Genomic DNA, 17858 nt, shown 5'->3' on the forward strand with positions numbered 1-17858 from the left:
CCCGGCAAGGCTAGGAGTCGCCATAAATTTGGCAAATCCATCAGTGAAGGGGACGTCTGTCTCCAAACAACCAAGTCCCGATTGAAGGAAACAGTCCAACCATTGAGGAGAGACACCGCCACCGCCAGGGCACCAGTTTCTCAGGGCCAGCGCCTGCGGGCAAAAGTAGGGCTCCTCCGGCCCATATCCAAGCCGGGGAGCGGGTTACCGGTGGGAACCCATCGCTACCAACATAGGAACATTAGGTGCAGGACAAAGGGACATCACTGTCACCTACTGGGAGAGCAAGTGCATCCGTCCGTGGGAACCATCTTTCCAGCCGTGTGTTTTACCGAGAACTGTGTCATCGTCTCAGGCTGAGTGAGTACCACAGTGCCACAAGGCACGGCGCTGCCCCCCGCGTCCCTGCACCCCACCAAGCCCTGCATCACCCACCTCATCACTGGGCCCCGGGATCACCAACCCCTACCCACGGAGGGGCAACACAACAACTGGCTGCTCCATACCATCCTTCCCGGGATCCCCACACAAGAGCAGCGGTGGTGTTAACAAATCAGTGGCTGGCGTCACGGACAATAAACAATCCCCACACCCAAAAACCCCCTTTCACTCACGGGCGAGGAGAGCCGCTAAAGTCCCCGGGATCCGGCCCATCGCTCGAGCCACCGAGCAGCAGCAGGCCACAGCAGCCGCGGCAGCCGGACCCGAGCAGCAGTGGGAGAGCGACACTCACCCAGGGCAGGGACACGGCCTGCAAACAAGATACTGCCGGAGAAGCAAGGGCAGGAACACGGCCTGCAAACAAGGCACCGGAGGCTTAGCGCAGGCGCTGTAGCGGTCTTTCTTCATTATTGATGTGATCCCTATGGGCTTCCGTTTGACGCGTCCGCTCTGCACATTTGTGTACTGAGCATGCGCGTTCAAGACTCTGACGGCGATGAGCGATTGCTCTGATTGCCCTCAGCTGTTCTTGTGAATGTGGGCTATTTAAACACCATGTGGATATGCAGGTCCATGACGCCGTTTTGGACTGTGGTGGTTATCTGCACAGCATTGTCTGCACCGCCGCCGATCCTTGTATCTGGCACCATGGACCTGCATATCTGATATTTACATCACTTTGGGCAAGTACTGTGTGTCTTATCTTTATGTTTTCTTCTTTTCATCTTCATGCCAATATGGTACTGCTTTAAACCTTGTATTCTGTATGTCTTTCCATCTGGTGCTGATACAATGTATTTACCTCATAGCCTCCTGATGAACCACATTCCTTGTGTGGGGAAACGCATTGAGGAGGAGTCTTATTTGTAATTATGAAGGCTGATGGTTCACTTTTGCAAAAAAGGACATTTGAAGAGCAACAGCATATAAATGCCTGGACCTAAATGGACTGTTATGCCCTCTATCTGTGGCGCAGAAAAGGAAAATTAGCTACAGCCTACAAGTTAAGTCCTATGCTCCAATATGATCTCCTTTGTGAACCCTTGAAACCTTTTCTACATAATCTGTTCAATGACTATGCTTATATGTGCATGACCTATCTGGTCTAACTTGTATTTACATTGTGCTTATATGTGCATGACCTAATTGGTCTAATCTGCATTTATACTGTTGGTGTGATTTTTATATTTTAATAAAGTTGGTAATTTTGGGAATACCTGTATATTATTGCATCAAGGTCAAAGCCCACAAGTATACAAAATGACTGCACAGCGGCGTAGCAGCATGCTGCCAATCATCCAACAATAGAGGACGGTCGCGCGCCGCCATATTGGCAGGAGGAGCTTTTAAGGAGGCGCAGCTCCACCCAAGGGCGGGCGCAAGATGGAGATGACCTACTTGACCCAATCAGGATCCACGACGTCCCAGCCTGGCCAGTCAGGGTTCACCACATCACCAGCCTCGTCATCAAGCCGTGTGATGTCAGTGGACGAATCAGGATCATGCCACGTAGTGCACATGTTCATGTTTCTGCCTCTCGGTTTCACAATGTGCAGAGATAAGGGAAGTCTTGCTGCTTCCCGGAGAAGCTAACCTCTGCACATTGTGTAGTCTCTCGGACCTTCGGCGCTGCTGAGCAGGAGGACCCACGGCAGGCAAAGAATTGGAGACTGCCTCATTCCTTGCAACAGGAGAACCACAAGGTGCCACACTCCTGCTGCCTCTCTGAGCAGGCATCTCCTGCATATTGTGTAGTCTCCCAGACATTTGGTGCTGCTGAGCAGGAGGGTTTGTGGCAGGCAAGGAATGGGAGACCACATCATTCCTTGCCACGAGGTGTAACAGCATGGGATCGGGTAACGGCCACCAGAGTGACATTTCCATTTGCAACCGCCCGGGACTGAGTACCCTCTTCACTGGGCGACACACAAATCTAAAAGCCATCTTCCTGCATATCGGCAATGTCCTACCTTCAATTCCAGTTGTTATGCAATCCACATGAAAGAAGCCTATGACAACATGAAACAGCTTTTGAGGTGTCTGAACTATGACCAACATTTGTGGCTCCTCGGTGGAGACTTGAAGGGGGTTGTCCTCTTATTTGGTCTCCAGGGTGGATACACAAAGTACTTTTTGTGTGAGTGGGATAGTCATGCAAGAGACTATCACTGCAATAAAAGAGACTAGTCTAAAAGCGATGTCGTTGGGGTCACGGAATTCGTGACGCACATCCGGCCGCGTTAGCGATGTCGTTGCGTGTGACACCTACGTGCGATCAAAAAAGGTCGTAAAATCGTTAATCGTTGACATGCTCACCTATTCCCAATTATCGTTGCAGCTGCAGGTACGATGTTGTTCGTTGTTCCTGTGGCAGCACACATCGCTATGTGTGACACCGGAGGAACGAGGAACCTCACCTTACCTGCGGCCGCCGGCAATGAGGAAGGAAGGAAGTGGGCGGGATGTTCGTCCCGCTCATCTCCACCCCTCCGCTTAAATTGGGTGGCCGCTTAGTGACGTCGCTGTGACGCCGAACGAACCGCCCCCTTAAAAAGGAAGTGGTTCGCCGGCCACAGCGACGTCGCTAGGCAGGTAAGTAGTGTGACGGGTCTGAGCGATTTTCTGCGCCACGGGCAGCGATGTGCCCATGACGCACAAACGATGGGGGCGGGTACGCACGCTAGTGATCTCGGTAGCGAGATCGCAGCGTGTAAAGCAGCCTGTATTCAAGGTATTCGGTATCTGGCGGCTAATATGGCATTCGCTCCGATACTTTTATTTTCATTTCTGGACTTCCTGGAGCCATTTTCCAGCAAATGAACACATCTGACATTGCTTGCCCTCACAGTAACGCCGCAGCCATCTTTGTTGTGGTGTTACTGTGATTGGCTTGTCCGCACAGCATCATAGGTGCTATATAAGGCTGCCGCCATTTTGTGAACCCGCATTAATTCCTGAGCTGCCGATTAAGCTAGACTGTACTGTGTGCGGGAGAGCGTTTCTCCAGCTAACTAATACTAGTCCTTCTAAGGGCTGAAGATATTTAGCATTAGCTGCTAGGGGCTGTGTAAATCATAGAAACAGGTAAAGGGACAGAGCAGTGCGTTCTATGCGATAGTGTTCCTGCTGCAGAATCCAAAATAGTCCTTGTAAGGGCTGAAGACAGTGTCCACTGTGTGCTAGCAGCTGTGTAAATCATAGAACAAGGTAGAGGGACAGTGTTACTGCATTGTTTAGTTAGGTGACAGCCGTTCCTGTTTTAAACCGGCCAAAAAAAAAAAATCCTCTTATTAGTGGTGCATACGGTCTGTTACTGAAGTGTGTGATATAGGGAGAGCTTATTAACAGGCAGGGAGGGATTTAAAGCTGTCCTGACATCTGCTACTACTAATCAACAATCTAAGCACTGCTACATCCCTTGTGTCTGTTATACTAGTAATAGGTATTACAACTTGCAAAGAAAAGGTCCCAAAATTGTAAAAACAACGGGTTCAGGTGTAATGTAGTGCCTGTCAGCCACCATCTCAATTTACAGTCTGAGTGTTACCAAATTTTTATTAATACTAGGTGTCAGTGGCACTACTTGTGCCTGAAGCAAAATACCTTCATAGCACCAAACTAGCCTAATTTTGGGGATCTTCATATCTTACACAACTTAGATAATGGCCTGCTGCCACTAACACACAGTCTCAGTGTTACCCAATATTTATGTGACACCTGCTTTGGGAGCGATCTATAGCGTTCCACCCACATTCACCTCTACAGATGTTGCTTCTTTGGTTGAACTGGAGAATACTACAATTCCCAAGGTGCCTTGCAAATCTGGGGGAGGAGGAAACAGGACAGAGGGGTAGAAGGAAGTTGAGCCATCTTGGAGGCGGGAAGCTGAAACTTTGTGTGAGGAGAGACGGAGTGCAAAAGCAACAGGATGCACCATTAGTAGGAGCTGCTGTCTTCCAGGTTTACCACGCCGAGGAAGGATTTTGTCTGCTGTACCCACCACTCTCTGCCAGACATTGAATCCAGACGTCCCAGTATGGAATAGTCTGAGAGAACAGACCTGCTGCAGACAGAAGTGAGTAGGACATTGCTGTGACTTGTAGTTCTACAGTTTGAGAAGTGTGCTGGAGCAAATTACAAGGCCTTGCTAGAGAGGTCTTTTGACTGCACTAACTGGGAGTTTGTATAGGACCAGCCCTGGGGAAATACTGCCTTCATTACTTTAAGTGCACCAACGTACTGCAAGCGCGCCAACATCCGCGGCAACTGGGGCCCCAATTTGGGACTGTGTCATTTGTGAGGCTGCAGCTGTTAGTTGGGTTAGTTGGTAGTTAGGAATTTAGTCAGCAGACTGTGTGGTGTAGGTTAAAGAGGAAGCATTACCCCTAACCTTCAGGTCTAGTACAAAGAGCCCCTCCTGCATTTTTGTAGAATACTGCATAACACTACCTGTCTTTTCACTGTTATTTGCTTTTACTCTGCAATTGCCATTTTTCATCCTCCTGCAAATGAACCTGTTAAGATTTCTAACCTCAGTAATTGTGAGTGTGTACGGAGCGTGGGTAGGGGTTTCCCGAGTCGACCCCTAGCAGAAGACAAAGACCCTTCTGCATTCCACTAGAGCTCCTAGCAAGATTCGGGTGGAGGCACTGCGTCATATCAAGGTGAGAACTACCGAACACACTGCCCCAGTGGCAAATTAAAGGGGTGTTACAGTGGAGGGAGGCACTGCTGAGGTCGATCAAGACAGGTATCGCTGACATGGAGGCTTTAACTGAAGCACAAGTGTCCACATGGTGTGGGGAAAGAAGTATACTTGAAGAACACAGTTTTGCAGTATGCGGTGAACTCTCCAAGGTACCAGATGAAGAAGTACTGCAGATTGTGAACCAAGTTCATGGAGTTGTCCATCCCAGAGTGGTTGACAGAAGGACTGATGAAGGGAGTCCATTATCAGCAGCTCTAATCACTACTGAGGGGACACTGGATAAAGGGTATTTTCCATCTGTCACAGCTGTGCCATTAAAAAATGGACCGCATTGGAAGATCACCTGGCCTGTGAGGTCCGAAGCCGGGACATCATCTTCGGGTGCAAGTTCACAGCCTAGGACGTCTAGTCGATGTTTACCTTCCACTCCTACTTGGGACAAATCTGAAGAAACAACCATGATGGTTGATGTGGTAGTGGCAGCCATGGAAAAGTTAGTCACCCAGTTTACAAAATTGCAACCTGAAGGGGCCTACCATCGTCTGAGAACCTTCTCGGGTGTCACTCCTGTCCCAGATGGTGAAGAAGGGTATGACACGTGGAGGGATGTTACTCTGCAATATCTAGAAGAATGGCAGTGTACTGATGCAGTGAAGAAGCAGAGAATTGTGGAGAGTCTGAAGGGGCCTTCTATGGAAGTGGTGCAGGCTGCTTGGAGAAGTCAGTCAGAGACAACTTCTAAAGATTACATGACTGCTCTTGAAGATGCTTTTGATTCCCCAGAGGATGCCACTGATCTCCTTTATCAACTCCGCACCACCTATCAGAACTCTGGTGAGAAGATGTCAGATTATCTTTAGCGATTGGACAAATTGGTGCATAGGGTCGTATCCAAGGGGGGACAGGCCGAACAAGTTCATCAGTGTCGTCTAGAACAAGTGCTCCAAGGAGCTCTGACTCGCGATCCCATTGCGCAACGACTGAGGTGTTGTGATAAAGAGCAGATTCCCCGTTCTTTCTATCAGTTGCTTAAAGAAGTCAGACAAGAGGAAGCTCTCCTGGCCGCCAGAGAACAAGTGACCCAGCGAGTGGCTGCTTCCCCTGTACATCTTGAACCCATCCATCAAGAGGGAGAGTTCTTGAAGGTCATTGAGAGGCAAGGGGAACAGATTGCCCAACTTCTAGCTGCCCAGGCTCTGAAGGTTGACCAGCTCAAGCAAATTGTTGAGACAGCTTTCAAGAGTCAAAGACCGCCTTTGCAAGTGGCAAGTGATGACCACAGTCTGGTAGAAGATACAAAGACAGAAGAATGTTTTGTCTGTGTGAGCACCCATCATATGGCTCGCCAGTGTCCGAAGAGGTGGTATTTGAAGAGATCTCGGGACCCCCCACCTAACAAGAAGGGGCAGATGGGAAACGGAGAAAGGCGCCAGTAGAGTACTATACTGGCCCCCCCGTCAAATTCAGAGGTATATTCTACTGCTCCATCTAACCCTGTCCAGTCAGAGCAATTTCCTAAAGGTCTCGTATGACCAGCACCACATGTACCGGCCTGTATCAATGGGCAGCCATGCACTGTATTACTGGATAGTGGTTCACAAGTGGCCATCATTTTTGAGAAGTGGTATAGAAAATACTTGTCAGACGTGCCCTTGCAACCCCCATCTGGACTTGTAGTCTGGGGTTTGAGTGAAAACAGTTACCCCTACTAGAGTTGAGCGCGGTTCGCGGTTCGAGGTTCTCCAGTTCTAGGCTCGCGTGATTTTGGGGCCTGTTCTAGATCGAACTAGAACTCGAGCTTTTTGCAAAAGCTCGATAGTTCTAGAAACGTTCGAGAACGGTTCTAGCAGCAAAAAAGCAGCTAATTCCTAGCTGGCTTTCCGCTGTAATAGTGTAAGTCACTCTGTGACTCAAACTATTATGAAATTTCAGTGTATAGTGTGCGAAAAACACTGTGGAAAGAAAGCGCAATAGGGTCTTACCCCAGACAATTGGGGAAAATCAAGGAGGGTGGTCTTACTCACCTATAGGGGTTGTGAAAGTCACAACGCCTATAACAGCATATAAAAGTATCCAAGCCACGGCAGCGGACCCAGGAGTAGCAGATAACAGAAAGTAGTAGATAGGGATGTTAAACCGCGCCACTGACTCAGCCGATCCAGGAGATTAATGGATAGGTGTTGCTTTAATTCATTACACAGATCAGGTCAACGCGTTTCGGGAGTCGCAGCTCCCTTCATCAGGACAGTCTGGCAAGCAAAACACATCTCTTTTTTTTTTTTTTTTTTTTTTTTTTTTTTTTTTTTTATGGATAGGTGTTGCTTTAATTCATTACACAGATCAGGTCAACGCGTTTCGGGAGTCGCAGCTCCCTTCATCAGGACAGTCTGGCAAGCAAAACACATCTGCTGTACAGGGAATACTTCCAGCAATATATACCTTACTAATGACGTCATGGTCCGCCCACTTCTGAAAAAAATCGGCGGGAATCCATGTATAGAAAAAAATGTATATGTGTCATCTCTATAACATTCAGCCTTTCTTATAGTACGTCAATTTGTCCTTGTCATATCTGTCCTGACGACTCAGAATTTTAAAATAAAATGAATTACAAAGAAAATAAAAACATATGTTTGTGCCAAATCTATATGCGTCTCTCTCTTTTACATATGGTGTCAAAAAAAGTTAATGGGGAACCCATGTAAAAGTGCACCTCAAACATCGCAACATTACCTAGAACCTACTTAGGAAAGTATCAATTTAATCAAAGCGGCCGGAATGTGATCGTATAGTCCGCCCGTACCATATGGGAGGTGACCGTCGGGATGTGTTCAAAAAACGGGAATCATTATAAGGAGTACTACAGGGAATATATATATAATGAAAAAAGGCGTAACTAAGAGGATCAATTATCCCATAAATAAAAAATATATATATATATATGTGTCTACATTATGTGATAATCACTGGATAAAAAAATATATATTTACATATATAAAAGAAGGGGATCACAATAATATACCTTAAAGAACGGTGCCATTGTCTGAGAGCCAAAACTATGATTAAGCCTAGGCTCCATGGCGGGAACATAAAGCAAACCAAGGACGCTATAGTGTCTTATGTGTGAGTGCAGGTTTAAAAACCCTATCCCTATGATTGTTAAATGCCTCGACCAACCCGCTAGTGTGGGTCAAGCTGAGGGAGGACCCCATCAATGTTTTTTGATCGGGAACCAGCGTTATATCACCATGTAATCTAGATTAGTTTTATTCCCGATCTGTGGAATCGTAGAAAAAATTTTTTTCATATTTATTCATTATTATTTTCTTGACTATACCCGGTTACTAAGTGTGGGAAAAATATAAACAACTATTTGGTGAAGGTATGGAAATAGTCTAAAGAGACTGAACTATGCCGTGAGAGTGAATAAGTAAACATGGGAGGAAAAATCAGGTGCACATGTCAAGATAACCTCTTTCGAGGAATGTGCGCAGACCTCTGCTGAATGAAGGTAAGGAGCTAGTGTGAACTTGAGGTTCAATAAAGTTCAAACCCGTGGGAAAAAATCCAGTGCGCATGTCAGGTCAACCCTCTCTCGAGGAAAATGTCCAGATCTCTATTCCGTAGAAATATGGAGCTAGTATGAGAGGAGCTATACCGTGCGGGTGAAAAAAGTCCAAAATCGTGGGAACAATTCCAGTGAGCATGTCAAGAAGATCCCTCTTGAGAAATCCGTTTCTATGGAGCTATGTGTGGTCTGTAGTGTGTCACAAAAACCTTACAACTGTTATATCTCTAGCTATTATTAAGAATACATATATGTACATATGAAAAAAATATATATGTATATAAAAAAATGTATAAAATTATGTTAAAACCTGAGGCTATGACCTGATCAAATTATTACAATAAAATTATTAAAATGATGTGTTTTGCTTGCCAGACTGTCCTGATGAAGGGAGCTGCGACTCCCGAAACGCGTTGACCTGATCTGTGTAATGAATTAAAGCAACACCTATCCATTAATCTCCTGGATCGGCTGAGTCAGTGGCGCGGTTTAACATCCCTATCTACTACTTTCTGTTAAGTGTATAGTGTGCGGGAACAGCGCCTTCAGATCACTGCTGTTTGTATAATGGCCATTTTTTTTTTTTCCCTTGTCTTCCTTCCCTAAGCGCGCACGTGTAGTGGGGAGGGCCAGCATGTCAGACAATCCCAGACACACACACAGCTAAGTGGACTTTTAGCCAGAGAAGCAACGGCATGTGTGATAGGATGTCCATGTCACATGTCCCTGCATTATAAAAACGAGTATCTGCCCGTCCGGACGCCATTATCTCTTCTGCATCCTTGGTGTCAGACATCACTGGCGCAGCTCCGTCCTTTGTCCTATCGCCGATACTGCTGTATGCGCTCCATACACAGCGCTGGACAGCTTAGGGATAGCACTTTCTATCAGTCCTTTTAAGGGCTCGTACCGGCAGGGTCAGAGCCATAGGTGACAGGTCCTGAAAACAGAGACAGCGTCTGTGTAGCTAAGGTCAGGGATTTCCTCGCTGCATTTCCCCATTAGGAGGGAATAGAAAGGCAGGCTTCCTTTCCTCTACCCAGAGCCCCACAATCCTGGCACTGTACCCTCCTGTCCTCTGCACACTCCAACTCATTATAACTAAGCCATTATACTAGCAAACACTGAGTGTACCTAGTGGCATCCTAAACGTGGCTATTGGACTTCTGTATAGTCCCAGTAGTGCACAGATATTTGCAGCACGTCTGCCTGCATTGCACACTCAAACTGATAGTTACTAAGCCATTATACTAGCAAACACTGAGTGTACCTAGTGCCATCCTAAACGTGGCTATTGGACGTCTGTATAGTCCCACTAGTGCTCAGATATTTGCAGCACCTCTGCCTGCATTGCACACTCCAACTGATAGTTGCTAAGCCATTATACTAGCAAACACTGAGTGTACCTAGTGGCATCCTAAACGTGGCTGTTGGACTTTTGTATAGTCCCACTAGTGCACAGACATTTGCAGCACGTCTGCCTGCTTTGCACACTCAAACTGATAGTTACTAAGCCATTATACTAGCAAACACTGAGTGAACTTAGTGTCAGTGTGGCGCCCCAGGACCTGGTCGCCACAACAGCATTGACCTTCCAAAGGGTTAATGCTGAGCCTGGAGGTAATGGGGAGGTCCATTGGCCAGCAAGTTTAACACCCAACGCAGTTCTCCCTCCGGCCAGCAGGGGGAGCTCTGAACCTGGAATTCCAGGGAGCTTTCCTCAAGTCTGGCCTGAGGGAGGAAGTAGTGGTCAGTCTGTAGAGAGAAGTGGAAGGAAGCAGACGCAGAGTGAGCTATCCTGTGGATCTGGGGCCTAGAGCTAGAGTAGCTTGGCCCAGGGAAGCAGGAGTAGCTGACAGACTCGGACATCAGAGTCTGTGGCCACCAGGGCTTAAAATACTCCCTGGTAGCTGAATCCGAAGGGCAGGAGAGCTGCAAGCACCTGGCCCATAAACATCCCAAAGGTACAGCTGCAGCATCAGGGCCCGGTGTGGACTCCAGCAGAGAAGCACCAGAGAGGGCCTGCGCAGCCTGCTACAGAGGGAAAGGGATGTACCATCAGTCCCAGCAGCAAAGAGGGCCATTGCTGGATTCAGAGAAGCAGGGTCCTATCATAACAAAGAAAAGCACAGGAGTAGGCCTCATACTCAGCTGGCCAGAAAGATCACCCCAAGTACTTCCAGGCCGACCGGATCCCCATCACCACCTGTGACGGTCTTCCAGGACTGGACTGTTCCCAAAGTAAAAGAGGAAAAGGTAAAGAGACTGTTGTTTGTGCCTGGTTCTTTCATTGCCTGTCGGCCCTGCACCATGTTTGCCACACAACCCCATAGACTTTCACGAGCACTAACAGTGTCCCCGGGGCTTCGCTCCACCTGTGGGGAGCAGTACCACCATTGCTGCCATAACATCACCCCGGAGGCCTCACACAGCAGCGGCGGCTTAATAGCCGCAGACCACAGGTGGCGTCACGAACACAAACTTTATTCATCAAGCCACATATTCTACTGACACCCACCAGGGCCACGGAGCCGGGCCCAGCCACCACTGACTACCACCGGACTAGTCCGGTACGGCACCGGGTGTCCCGTAGCCCTGGGGTGGGCGAGTCAACTTTTGGCGTCACGAACAGGATTTCGTGCCCGGTCCCACCGGGTACTGTGCGCCTGCAGAAACTGTGCTTAAAAGACTGTGTTACTGGTTGCAAACTGCCGCCGCCATTAGCCTCGCTGAGCGCAGGAAGAAGGGGGGCGTGCCTGACAAAGAGCGCGAAGGGAGCGCGCCATCAGAGCAGAGCGCTGTTAACCCCGCGCGACCCAGAAGGGAATTTGAAAAGTGAACGGAGCCTGGTAAGGTTCACTAAAGGGGAGGAAGATGTCCGACTCGGAGGGAGGGCGGGTGGCTGCCATAGCCCGAGACGCCGCGGCGCCAGCCGAAGCAATCCCAGTCGCCGTCGCCCCAGCCCCCGCTGTAGCGCCGGTAATGCCGATCACAATGCCGTACATCCCGGGAGCGGAATGGCTGCCGCAGTACTCCGGGGAGTCCCATACCTTGAGCGACTTCAGAGAAAGTCTGCACAGCTTGTTCCGGGTGTATCCTCTGACTGAGAGCCAGAAGGTGGGCATATTAATGGGGCAGCTAGCCGGCGCGGCCCAGTGTGAAGTGAAGTCCTGGCCTGATACAGATAAAGGGACAGCAACCCAGATACTGGCCAAGCTAAAGAGTACTTTTGACACCCGCACCGCAGCAGAAATAAAGATGATATTCTTTGGGTGCAAACAACGGGCCACAGACAGCATAAGGGACTATGCCTTAAACTTGCAGGAGGCCCTGAAAGCAGTTAAATAGGTGGACCCAGAGAGTGTACGTGAAGAACACAAACTCCTAACTGAGCAGTTCATAGAGGGGCTCCTGTCAGATGCCCACAGGACCCAGCTGCGTATCATGGTCCTGCAGAACCCTGCTCTGGACTTTGCAAAGTTTAAGGACCAGGCCATCCGAGTACTGAGAGAATCTACACCGAATGACCCAGTACCCCTCCGGCCTCTTGCTATCACGTACCCCGGGGTGGTGCCTGCAACACGAGCTGCTGCAGGGGCTGAGGCGCAGTCCCTGGATAAGAATCCCACTGCAGAGCTCAGACAGCAGGTCCAGGAGCTGACCAAGACTGTAGCTGCCCTTGCCAAGACCGTGCAGTCTCTACAAGTGACCCCATCGCCTGCAAGAATCGAGTTGGCCTCCAGCCCAGATGACGTCCCATGGATGCGACGGAGGAGGATTCCGCCGACCCGAGGCAAAGACACAGACCGGTATGATTTAACGGGACAACCGATCTGCCGCCGCTGCAGCCAGGCGGGCCACATTGCACGACACTGTCCTTTAAATGGGCCGAGCCTGGGGCCAGGAGCCAACCCCCAGGTGTAAGGAAGCCCGGCTCAACCCCCAGCCGCAGCAAATATGTGGGAGGACGACCGGTCCTTCCTATTGTGCTGGATGGGATCCCTTTGAATGCCCTCCTGGATACGGGGTCCCAGGTAACAACCATCCCTTATAAACTGTACAAAAGATATTGGGCTGATTCAGACATTGACCATGGCCCAGATGATGATTTAACAATTGTGGCCAGTAATGGTCAGCCCTTACCTCAAATTGGGTATAAAGAAGTAACCATTAAAGTGGGGCGGGTAGAATTGCCATGTCAGGGGATGATAATTGTAGATATTGATCGCAAAGAATCTGACCCACTGCTAACCATTGGTACAAATGTGATAGAAAATTGTATTGCCGAAGTGATAATTTTGTTGCAACAGGCATCTGAAACTGCCAGCTCCGGGCAGCAGCGTGCCCTACAGAGGGAGATCAGAGCCCTGATGAGGAGGCAGCAGGTAGAGCTGGCCGGAGGAGAAATTGGCAGTGTGAGGGTAAGTGACCCCCTCCCCATTGCAATACCCCCAAGAAGTGAAATGTTGATATGGTGTCGGGCAGCAATAGGCCTCAGGGGTCAGGATTACCATGCCTTGGTAGAACCGGTGTATTCAGACACTAGGCCTGGAGTCCTGATAGCCAGAGGGGTAGCAGACGTTCGCAAGGGGAGAGTGCCCGTCCGTGTCCTGAATTGTGGGGAGGAGGAAGCCAAATTGCCCCAGTATGCCACTGTAGCAAAACTGTACACTGTCAGCAACAATACCATCAAAGCAGTGGAACCCTTGATCCCGTCCGACCAGGCGGAAGACAATGGCTCCAAGGGGCAGCTGGAAGACTGGTGCCAAAAATTACATGTGGGCACCGACTCCACCCCCTCACACCAAAAGCATGGGGTTTACCGGGTGGTACAGGAGTACGAGCGGGTCTTCAGCAAACACCCCCTAGATTTTGGGCAGGTGAAAGGGGTTAAACATCAAATCCCCACGGGTGATCATCATCCCATTAAAGAGAGATACCGCCCTGTACCCCCCGCACAGTATCAGCGTGCCAAAGAAATGTTACGGGAAATGAAGGAGGCTGAGGTTATCAGAGATAGTTGTAGCCTCTGGGCAGCTCCACTAGTTCTCGTAAAGAAAAAAGACGGTACAATGAGAATGTGTGTAGATTACAGGCAAATTAACCGCATTACACATAAAGATGCTTATCCACTACCCAGAATAGAGGAGTCACTAACAGCCTTAAAGTCAGCTAACTATTTCTCCACCTTGGATCTCACCAGTGGGTATTGGCAGGTTCCCGTGGCAGAGGCGGACAAGGAGAAGACTGCATTCACGACACCAATGGGCCTCTGTGAGTTCAACTGTATGCCATTCGGGCTCTGCAACGCCCCAGGGACATTCCAAAGGTTGATGGAGTGCTGCTTGGGCCACCACAACTTTGAAACCGTGCTGTTGTACCTGGATGACGTCATAGTCTACTCCAAGACTTATGAAGACCACCTGAGGCACTTAGCAGAAGTGTTTGAGTCCTTGTCGAAATATGGCCTGAAGATAAAGCCGTCCAAATGTCACCTCTTGAAGCCAAAGGTACAGTACCTGGGTCATGTGGTCAGCGCAGAAGGTGTGGCACCTGATCCGGAGAAAGTCACCGTAATCAAGGACTGGCCAAGACCCACCACGGTAAAGGAGGTGCGGCAGTTCCTTGGGCTGGTGGGCTACTACCGAAGGTTCATTGATGGTTTCACCAAGATAGCAGCGCCCCTTCAAGATCTCCTGGTGGGCCAGCCAAAGCAGGCTAAGAAGCAGAGCCCTCCATTTGAATGGAGCAGCCAACTAGAAACATCCTTTGTCCGGCTGAAAGGGGCTCTCACGGGAGAAGAAATTCTGGCCTACCCTGACTACAGCCAGCCGTTTGTACTGTATACAGACGCCAGCAACGTGGGACTGGGAGCAGTTCTGTCCCAGGTGCAGGGAGGCAGAGAGAGGGTGATAGCGTACGCCAGTAGGAAGCTTCGGCCCACAGAAAGGAATCCAGAAAACTACAGTTCCTTCAAGCTGGAGTTCCTCGCTATTGTTTCGGCAGTGACTGAACGCTTCAAGCACTATCTGGCATCGGCCAAGTTCACCATCTTCATGGACAACAATCCGTTGACACACCTGGCAACAGCCAAGTTAGGTGCGTTGGAACAGCGATGGATGGCCCGGCTGTCTAACTTTGACTTTACCATCAAGTATCGGGCTGGCAAGAAGAATAACAATGCTGATGCGCTGTCCAGAATGCCTCACTTACCCGAGTCTGGAGAAGACCTGGATGAACTCGAAGAGATAGCGTTACCGGCTTTCCATCACCAAGGTGTTTCCCAGTGTGAGCATGCTGTAGGAGTGAAGCGCTCGAGCCAGCACGAGGTCTCGGTCAACCCATTACTCCACCATAATTGGGAAGAGACACAGAAAGGTGACCCGGCCGTGCGATTGGTCAAAGAAAAGCTAGCACAAGCTGAGACCCATCTTGGCCTAGATGCTCCAGAAGAAGCCCAGCAGCTGTGGAAGGAGAGGGGACGACTGTTCACATACCAAGGCAAGCTCTGCAAGAGATATGTCAACTGGCGAACGAATGAACTCGTCTGGCAGATAGTGGTCCCACAGAGGGATGCTCCAATGGTCCTAGCAGCTTATCATGATAACGCAGGACACTTCGGATGGAAGAAGTTGGAGACCCTACTCCGTGATTGGTTCTACTGGGTGCACATAAGAAAGACCGTTGAGAAGTGGTGCCGAGACTGTGGCCCGTGTAACCTGAGGCGGAAAGATGATGCCAGCCAGAGGTCTCCCCTACAGCCAATTGTCACGAAGCAGCCCCTGGAGTTGGTGGCCCTGGACCACGTGAAGTTAACACCAAGCCGGTCAGGCTATGTGTACGCCCTCACCATTGTGGACCATTACTCTTGTTTCCTGGTAGTAGTGCCCGTGAAGGACCAGACAGCCAGAACAGCAGCTAGAGCATTTCAGGCATACTTTTGTCGACCTCACGGTTACCCTGAAAGGGTACTGACCGATCAAGGTCCTGCATTCGAGGCAGAAGTGTTCCAAGAGTTCTGTAACATGTACGGTTGTAAGAAAATCAGAACCACACCGTACCACTTCCAAACCAATGGATTGTGCGAGAAGATGAACCATGTGGTTATTGATATGCTCAAGACTCTACCTCTGGAAGAAAGAAACCAATGGCCAGAGAAGTTACCTGATCTGGTAGACCTGTACAACCATATCCCGGTAAATTCGACCAACTGCAGCCCTGCTTACCTGATACGAGCAAGACCTGGCAAGTTACCTGTAGACTTTGAGATGGGGACTGTGTCACCTGAAGCGGTTCAGGAGATAGAAGATTGGGATACAGAGCGACAACAGCGGTACAGCAAGGTCCAGGAATGCGTAGAAAGGAGCCTGTCTCAAGCAAGAATGAGACAAGAGCAGCATTACAGTCAAACAGCTCCAGCAACTCCCTTAGCACCTGGAGAACAGGTCCTCAAGAAAAAGTGGAGGGCGCATAAATTAGATGATCAGTGGGAGAATGAACCCTACACCATTATCCCCTCCAACTTTGACAATAGTAAGGTATGCCTCATAAGCAAAGATGAAGGCAAGACCTATCAAGCAGTTTCTCGAGACCGCCTGAAAGCATGCCCTGAACGGTGCAGAATCCAAAAAGAAGTAGAAAAAGTACAAGAAAGTCCCCAAAGTCCAAAAAAAGAGGAAGAGATGATCCAAACAATCCTGGGAAAATTCCCCAAAACTTGGACCCGAATAAACAATGCCATAGTGGTACCAGTGTTGACGTTCCCGCAGTTGGTCGAGCCAGAAACAGAAGAGGTTCCAGATCCACCTAAAGAACCGTCCGCTCCAACACGAGATGACACGCCAGCAGTGGAACAGGAGAATCAACCCCCTGTCAGTGGTGAACCTGTCATACCCTTGGCGACTTTTAGACCACATAGGCAATCGTCACGCTTACCTATCAGGGTTAGGTCTACCTGTAGTGCTGAGGTAGAAGACACACCAAGTAGTCAGGGACAAACACCAGAGCTACGCAGGTCTCAACGCAGCACTCGGGGACAGCCCCCTCCAAGGTATAGAGAGTAAAAAGAAAGAGTACTTATTAGAATGTAAATAGTTATGTGCAATGTCTGTAATGTTGTGTATAAAATGTTTTTCTTTTTTGATTGAGAAAATGGACAATTGGGCCACTGGACTATGGGTGGCCAACACCTAGCTGTACATAGTTAGCACCAGTGTGCTCAGCACCCCTGAAGAAAAACCCATCCGGCGTGCATAGAGTGGGGTCATCAATGCTCTGACGCACGCCCAGAGCCTACGTTGGGGGTTTTATCGCGGCGGGTCCCCCATGGAGCAGTGTAATGGACACCCGGCTGGGAGCCACACTGGACTCTTAAAGTTGTTTAAGGTTGTAACATGTATGTCTTGTTTTGTTTTCCACAGTCCGGGAGTACTGAATTTAACTAAGGGGGAGTGTGGCGCCCCAGGACCTGGTCGCCACAACAGCATTGACCTTCCAAAGGGTTAATGCTGAGCCTGGAGGTAATGGGGAGGTCCATTGGCCAGCAAGTTTAACACCCAACGCAGTTCTCCCTCCGGCCAGCAGGGGGAGCTCTGAACCTGGAATTCCAGGGAGCTTTCCTCAAGTCTGGCCTGAGGGAGGAAGTAGTGGTCAGTCTGTAGAGAGAAGTGGAAGGAAGCAGACGCAGAGTTAGCTATCCTGTGGATCTGGGGCCTAGAGCTAGAGTAGCTTGGCCCAGGGAAGCAGGAGTAGCTGAGAGGCAGCGGAGAGACTCGGACATCGGAGTCTGTGGCCACCAGGGCTTAAAATACTCCCTGGTAGCTGAATCCGAAGGGCAGGAGAGCTGCAAGCACCTGGCCCATAAACATCCCAAAGGTACAGCTGCAGCATCAGGGCCCGGTGTGGACTCCAGCAGAGAAGCACCAGAGAGGGCCTGCGCAGCCTGCTACAGAGGGAAAGGGATGTACCATCAGTCCCAGCAGCAAAGAGGGCCATTGCTGGATTCAGAGAAGCAGGGTCCTATCATAACAAAGAAAAGCACAGGAGTAGGCCTCATACTCAGCTGGCCAGAAAGATCACCCCAAGTACTTCCAGGCCGACCGGATCCCCATCACCACCTGTAACGGTCTCCCAGGACTGGAC

This window comes from Anomaloglossus baeobatrachus, chromosome 2 (assembly GCF_048569485.1).
Source record: "Anomaloglossus baeobatrachus isolate aAnoBae1 chromosome 2, aAnoBae1.hap1, whole genome shotgun sequence".
NCBI classification, from domain to species: domain Eukaryota; kingdom Metazoa; phylum Chordata; class Amphibia; order Anura; family Aromobatidae; genus Anomaloglossus; species Anomaloglossus baeobatrachus.